Below are 7,305 nucleotides of genomic sequence, written 5' to 3' on the forward strand. Positions count from 1 at the left end.
TGGTCTTGAACTCCCAACCTCAGGTGATCTGCCCGCCTTGGCCTCCCAAAGTGCTGAGATTATAGGTGTGAGCCACCACGCCCCGCCAACTTTTTATTTATTTATTTAAAATAGAGATAGGGTCTCACTATGTTGCCAGGGCTGGTCTCAAACTCCTGGGTTTGAGCAATCCTCACACCTCAGCCTCTCAAAGTGCCGGGATCACAGGCATGAAACACTGTGTCCAGCCCTGTCATAACTTAAAGGGAAACTTTTACGATGTTTGGAGCACTGATGTTCTGGAAATTAAGGAGGAGGGTGTCCTCAAGTTCCTTATAGCAGGAAGCCACTTAGGTAGCACCAACCTTGACTTCCAAATGGAACAGCACATCTATAAAAGGAAAAGTAATGGCATCGACATCATAAATCTGGAGAAGCTTCTATTGGCAGCTTGTGCTATTGAAAACCCTGCTGATGTCAGCATCATCCTCCAGGAATACTAGCTGGTTGGCTGTGCTGAAGTTTGCTGCTGCCACTGGAGCCACTCCTATTGCTGGCTGTTTCATTCCTGGAACTTTCACTAACCAGATCCAGACAGCCTCCTGGGGGCCATGTCTTCTGGTGGTTACTGGTCCCGGGGCTGACCACTGGCCTCCTACATAGGCCTTTTATGTTAACCTGCCTACCATAGCTCTGTGTAACACAGATTCTCCTCTGCACTGTATGGATATTGCCATTACATGCAACAAGAAGAGAGCTCATTCAGTGGGTCTGATGTGGTGGAGGCTGGCCTGGGAAGTTCTGAGCATGCGTGGCACCATCTCCATTGGACACCCAAGGGAGGTTATACCTGATCTCTAATTCTATAGAGATCCTGAAGAGATTGAGAAGGAAGATTGAGAAGGAAGAGCTGCTGAAAAAGCTGTGATCAAGAAGGAACTTCAGAGTAAATAGGCTGCTCCACCTCCTGTATTCACCGCTGCTCAGCCTGAAGTTGCACACTGGTCTGAAGGCATGCAGGTGCCCTCTGTGCCTGTTTAGCAGGTTCCTACTGAAGACTGGAGTGCTCAGCCTTTCACAAAAGACTGGTCGGCAGCTCCCACTGCCCAGGCCACTAAATAGGTAGGAACAACCACTGAGTGGGCTTAAGCTATTCTTCCACAGTCTCTTAAGCAATGTGGAAATAAGGTTCATGGAAAATAAACATCAGTTTTCTAAAAATAAATAAATAATTAAAACCTTATAAATAAATCCATCCAGTTTCAGTCAGCTTTTGACCCACAAGATTTTCATAAACCTTTTATAATCTCTTACACATTTTTTTCTATTCTCTTTCTCTTCCCAACTTTCTACATTCATTTAATGTTATTGATATCTTTTTTCTTCATTTAAAAACAACCTTTAAGTCTGGGCACAGTGGCTCATGCCTGTAACCCCAGCACTTTGGGAGGCTGAGGTAGGGGCATCGCTTGAGCCCAGGAATTTGAGATCAGCCTGGGAAACATTGTGAGACCCCATCTTTACAAAAAAAGTTTGAAAATCAGCTGGGTAAGCCAGGCACGGTGGCTCACGCCTGTAATCCCAGCACTTCGGGAGGCTGAGGCAGGTGGATCACCTAAAGTCGAGAGTTCAAGACCAGACTAACCAACATGGAGAAACCTCGTCTCTACTAAAAAATACAAAATTAGCTGGGCATGGTGGCACATGCCTGTAATCCCAGCACTTTGGGAGGCTGAGGCAGGTGGATCACCTAAAGTCGAGAGTTCAAGACCAGCCTGACCAACACGGAGAAACCTCATCTCTACTAAAAAATACAAAATTAGCTGGGCATGGTGGCACATGCCTGTAATCCCACTTGGGAGGCTGAGGCAGGAGAGTCACTTGAGCCCAGGAGGTGGAGGTTGTGGTGAGCTGAGATCACACCATTGCACTCTAGACTGGGCAACAAGAGCAAAACTCCATCTCAAAAAAAAACAAAAAACAAAAAAGAAAAAGAAAATCAGCTGGGTTGGCAGCACACACCTGTAGTCCAGATACTCGAGAGGCTGAGGTGAGAGGATTGCTTGAGCCTGTCAGGTCAAGGCTGCAGTCAGCCATGATTGCTCCACTGCACTCTAGACCGGGTGGCAGAGTGAGACCCTGTCTCAAAAACAAACAAACAAACAAACAAAAAAAAACAAAAAAAAACTTTTAAGTAACTTCTTAAATGCACAAATTTATTTTTTCTCAACAAACACACATCTTAATGCCTTTACAACTTTTATCTCCCCAAATATATCTTGCTTTTCTTTATACATGCTGTATACACAGTTGTTTTCCTTATATTTAGTAGTTATTGCTTTTTTGTGCCCTTTTGGGTCCTGAATTTACACATCAGGCATAGAGCTTCGGACAGGAAAGAGCTGTGAAGCAAATTCCTGGAAGATCAAACCCCTTCCAGCATGGCCAGGTAGCACAGCTGAGCCAGGGATGATGGGGCCATATTGGGTTTGGCTCTGCCTTGCAACTGGCAGTCCAAACATAGAGGACATGCATATTTCTGCAGGCCTCACTATGGTCATCTGTCCAAACCCCAGAATCCAGAGACTCAAAACCAAATACAATCATACAGTAAGATATGCACAAGGTTTCAGGGAGACCAGCAGCCAGACCTTACAGCTTTAGCTCAATTTAGACAAATCAAGCAAGTTTAAGAAATATTGCAGAAGTAGCAGTTTTATGACCTTAAAACATGTAATAGGCTGGGCACGGTGGCCCATGCCTGTAATCCCAGCACTTTGGGAGGCCAAGGTGGGCAGATCACTTGAGGTCAGGAGTTCGAGACCAGCCTGGCCAACATGGTGAAATCCTGTTTCTACTACAAATACAAAAATTAGCCAAGTGTGGTGGCATACACCTGTAGTTTAGCTATTCGGAAGGCTGAGGCAGGAGAATCACTTGAACCTGGGAGATGGAAGTTGTGGTGAGCTGAGATCTCACCACTGCACTCCAGCCTGGGCAATGAGAGCAAAACTCCATCTCAAAACCAAAAAACAAATTAAAAAAAAAAAAAAAAAAAAAGTAATAGAGGCAATGTAAACCTGTCTGTCAGTAGACCCAGGCAAAAACAATTATATTTAACTGACAATCCTGAAGCCTTTCCAATTTTCTTTCCTTCCTTCCTTCCTTCCTCCCTCCTCCCTTCCCTTCCCTTCCCTTCCCTTCCCTTCCCCTCACTTCCCCTCCCTTCCCCTCCCCTCCCCTCCCCTTCCCTTCCCTTCCCTTCCCTTTCTTTCTTTCTTCTGGAGATAGAGTCTCACTCTGTTGCCCAGGATGTTATGCAGTGGAGTGATCATGGCTCACTGCAGCCTCAACCTCCCCAGGCTCAGGTGATTCTTCCACCTCAGCCTCCTGAATAGCTGGGACTACAGGCACATACCACCATGCTTGGCTAATTTTTGTATTTTTTACAGAGACAGAGTTTTGCCATATTGCCCAGGCTGGTCTTGAACTCCTGGGCTCAAGCAATCTGCCCACTTCGGCCTCCCAAAATGCTGAGATTACAAGTGTGAACCACCACATCCGGCCTTCCGATTTCATTTTACTAATAATTTTAAAACTAGCTTTATTTACCAAATATTATCACATATGCATAGCACATATAGACATAGAGACACACAGACAGAAGCAGAACTTATAGCTTCCTTAACAAATTCTCATTTGCCAGCTTTCAAGTAGTTTTTCTTTTCCCCATTCAAACTATCAGTCTTTCAATTACCTATTTCAATGCCCTAAACAATTGCTAGCTAAGCAACCCTAAACTTGCATGTCTAAAGGGATGACTCTTAAGTGGAACAAGGTAGAAAATTTATATCTCAAAAGCACAGAGCTAGCTGGGGGTGGTGGCTCATGCCTGTAATCCCAGCACTTTGGGAGGCCCAGGCTGGTAGATCACTTGAAGACAGAAGTTTGAGAGCAGCCTGACCAACATGGCGAATCCCATCTTTACTAAAAATACAAAAAATTTAGCTGGGTGTGGTGATGTATGCCTGTAATCCCAGCTACGTGGGAGGCTGAGGCACAAGAATCATAAGAATCCAGGAGGCAGAGGTTGCAGTGAGCTGAGATTGCATCACTGCACTACAGAAAGGGTGACAGAGCAAGACTGTGTCTCAAAAAAAAAAAAAGCATCAAGCTGAGACTTCAGATCTAAATACTGTAGCATCATTTGCCCAAACCAAGGAAGAAGAATGTGAAGACCCAGTTAAAACAAGATGGCAGTGAACAAAGGTAAGACTTGTTATGTAAATTTATTTATTTATTTATTTTTTTGAGATGGAGTTTCACTCTTGTTTCCCAGGCTGGAGTGCAATGGTGCAAGTCAGCTCACTGCAAACTCCACCTCCCAAGTTCAAGTGATTCTTCTGCCTCAGCCTCCCGAGTAGCTGGGATTACAGGCACCCACCACCATGCCCAGCTAATTTTTGTATTTTTAGTAGGGATGGGGTTTCACCATGTTGGCCAGGCTGGTCTCAAACTCCTGACCTCAGATGATCTGCCCACCTTGGCCTCTCAAAGTGCTGGGATTACAGGTGTGAGCCACTGTGCCCGGCCCTTTTATTTATTTAGAGATGGAGTCTTGCTCTGTTGCCCAGGCTGGAGTGCAGTGGCTTGATCTCAGCTCACTGCAGCCTCCACCTTCCAGGTTGAAGCGATTCTCCTGCCTCAGCCTCCCAAGAAGCTGAGACTACAGGTGTCCACCACCATGCTTGGCTAATTTTTTTAGTTTTATTAGAGATGGGGTTTTGCCATGTTGGCCAGGCTGTTCTCAACTTCCTGACCTCAGGTGATCTGCCCACCTTGGCCTCCCAAAGTGCTGGGATTACAGGTGTGAGTGACCATGCCCAGGCTGAAATCTTTTTCAAAACTTCTGCACATCAATAGATATCCCTGAATGAGATTAAATTGGAAGCCCTCATTTTTAAATGCACTTCTTAAAGTGCAATGTTGTTCATTTGGAATGTCCTACTATAAATTACCTTTAGTAAGATTTTACCATTTCTATAAGCGTTTGCTGCTTCCAGGGCATAATACTTATTCATGTATAGGTAGGCAGAGCTGGAAAATGGAGCACTCAGTTATTCAGAAATTAAGGATCTCATTTTTACATTGAATCTTGGCTTTGGCTCTCAGATCCCCTTGAACAACTTAGCCAGCGATTTTTCTCTACCTAAGCACACAAGAAAAAGAAACAAATGGGACAGAACACAAAAATTCCTATGAATTTCTGAAAGCCAAAGATTGTACACTTGCAGTATTGCCATTTATTGCCAGTTTCTATCTGATCCAAGTTAAACATCCAAGGCCTCTAACTGGATCCAAGCCAGTTAATTGTCAGATCCAATTTGATTCCGGACCCATTCCAGTTTCTGTTGCAACCTTTTTTGTTGTTGTTGTTGAGGCAGAGTCTCACTCTGTTGCTGGAGTACAGTGGCACGATCTCGGCTCACCACAACCTCTACCTCCTAGGTTCAAGCTATTTTCCTGCCTCAGTCTCCCAAGTAGCTGGGACTACAGGCGCCCGCCACCACGCCTGGCTAATGCTTTGTATTCTTAGTAGAGACGGGGTTTCACCGTGTTAACCAGGATGGTCTCAATCTCCTGACCTCGTGATCCACCCGCCTCAGCCTCCCAAAGTGCTGGGATTATAAGCGTGAGCCATCGTGCCCGGCCAAATGAGATGAACTCTTCATATGTGTTGCCTAAGCTGGTCTCAAACTCCTGGGTTCAAGGAATCCTACCACTTTGGCTTCTCAAAGTGCTGGGATTACAGGTATGAGCAACTGCAACTAGCCATTTTTTTCTGAATCATAGTTTTTATTTATATTATTTTTCTTTATGTTATTTTTACTATTTACAGTAAACAGTAAAATGAATTCAAATATTAGAAGTTTTTGTCCAATTGTTAATTAGACATTTAATGCTGACTTGACACTGGATTTTTTGTCTACATGTGCTTTGTCTTGATGTTTGTCACCTTTGTGGATTTATTTAATGAAACTGCTTAAATAGCTATGATTATTTTTGTTGGATGAAATTGTAAAAGCGCTGGGCGTGGTGGCTTACGCCTGTAATCCCAGCACTTTGGGAGGCCAAGGGCCAACATGGTGAAACCCTGTCTCTGCCTGAAATCAAAACATTAACTGGGTGTGGTGGTGGGCACCTGTAATCCCACCTACTCAGGAGGCTGAGGCAGGAGAATCACTTGAACCCGGGAGGCAGGGGTTTCAGTGAGCTGAGATCGTGCCATTGCACTCCAGCCTGGGCAACAAGAGCGAAATTCTGTCTCAAAAAAAAAAAAAAAAAAATTGAAAAGGATGCAGGATCTATACAAAAAATATCCATGATAGTTTTAGCAAAAAATTCCAGAATATATGCATTTTATCTTTTTCTGTACAATAAAAAGAAAATTATATATGACATATGTAAATATGTATGTTAATCGCAATGTCTCAGGAGTCTGGTGGTAGGAATGGTCGTGAGCCATGGGGCAGGTGGAAAAGGAGGCAAGAGGAGTGGGGGTGAGGCTGGGGAAGGATGGCAGGCAGGGTATGGCAGACAATTTCTGGGCTGGAGGGCTCAGACAGGTGAGTCCTAGGGGGCTAGAGGACAGATGAAGAGGACACGGGTGTAAAAGGCCAAGAGACTGAAACTTAATCCTGAAGGGATAAGAAGCCAGTGCTTTGAGGAGAATGATCTAGACGGCAGTGCCCAAAATGTACTTTGGGAACCCAAGACCCTTCTAGAAGGTTCATGAGTTCAAAGCCATTTTCTTAATAACACTAAGATAGATATTATTGGCATTCTTTACTCTGCCCATGCTGTTAAGATTGTGCAGTGGAATTTTCCAGAGGCTACATGATTTCAGATGGCATCATCACTTTGATTTTTTTTTTTTTTTGAGATGGAGTCTTGCTCTGTTGCCCAGGCTGGAGTGCAGTGGTGCGATCTTGGCTCAATGCAACCTCCGCCTCCTGGATTCAAGTGATTCTTCTGCCTTAACCTCCCAAGTAGCTGGGATTACAGGTGCCTGCCACCATTCCCGGATAATTTTTTGTATTTTTAGTAGAGATGGGGTTTCACCATGTTGTCCAGGCTGGTCTTGAACTCCTGACCTCAAGTGATCCACCTGCCTCAGCCTCCCAGAGTGCAGGGATTACAGGCGTGGGCCACCATACCTTGCATCATCACTCTGATGTTAACATGTAATGAGTTTGGTTTTTTAATGAATTAATAAATATTCTTTAACATTTCTCTGCTTTAATTTCTTCTTTATTAATTTTTTAT

General features: G+C 44.3%; 1 pseudogene; it reads left to right on the top strand.

Annotated features, from left to right (window-relative positions):
* Positions 1-209: 209 nt before the first annotated feature.
* LOC129531479 (small ribosomal subunit protein uS2-like) lies at positions 210-1,128 on the top strand (annotated as a pseudogene).
* Positions 1,129-7,305: the final 6,177 nt, after the last annotated feature.

Source organism: Gorilla gorilla, chromosome 12 (assembly GCF_029281585.2).
Source record: "Gorilla gorilla gorilla isolate KB3781 chromosome 12, NHGRI_mGorGor1-v2.1_pri, whole genome shotgun sequence".
In the NCBI taxonomy this organism is placed as follows: Eukaryota; Metazoa; Chordata; class Mammalia; order Primates; family Hominidae; genus Gorilla; species Gorilla gorilla.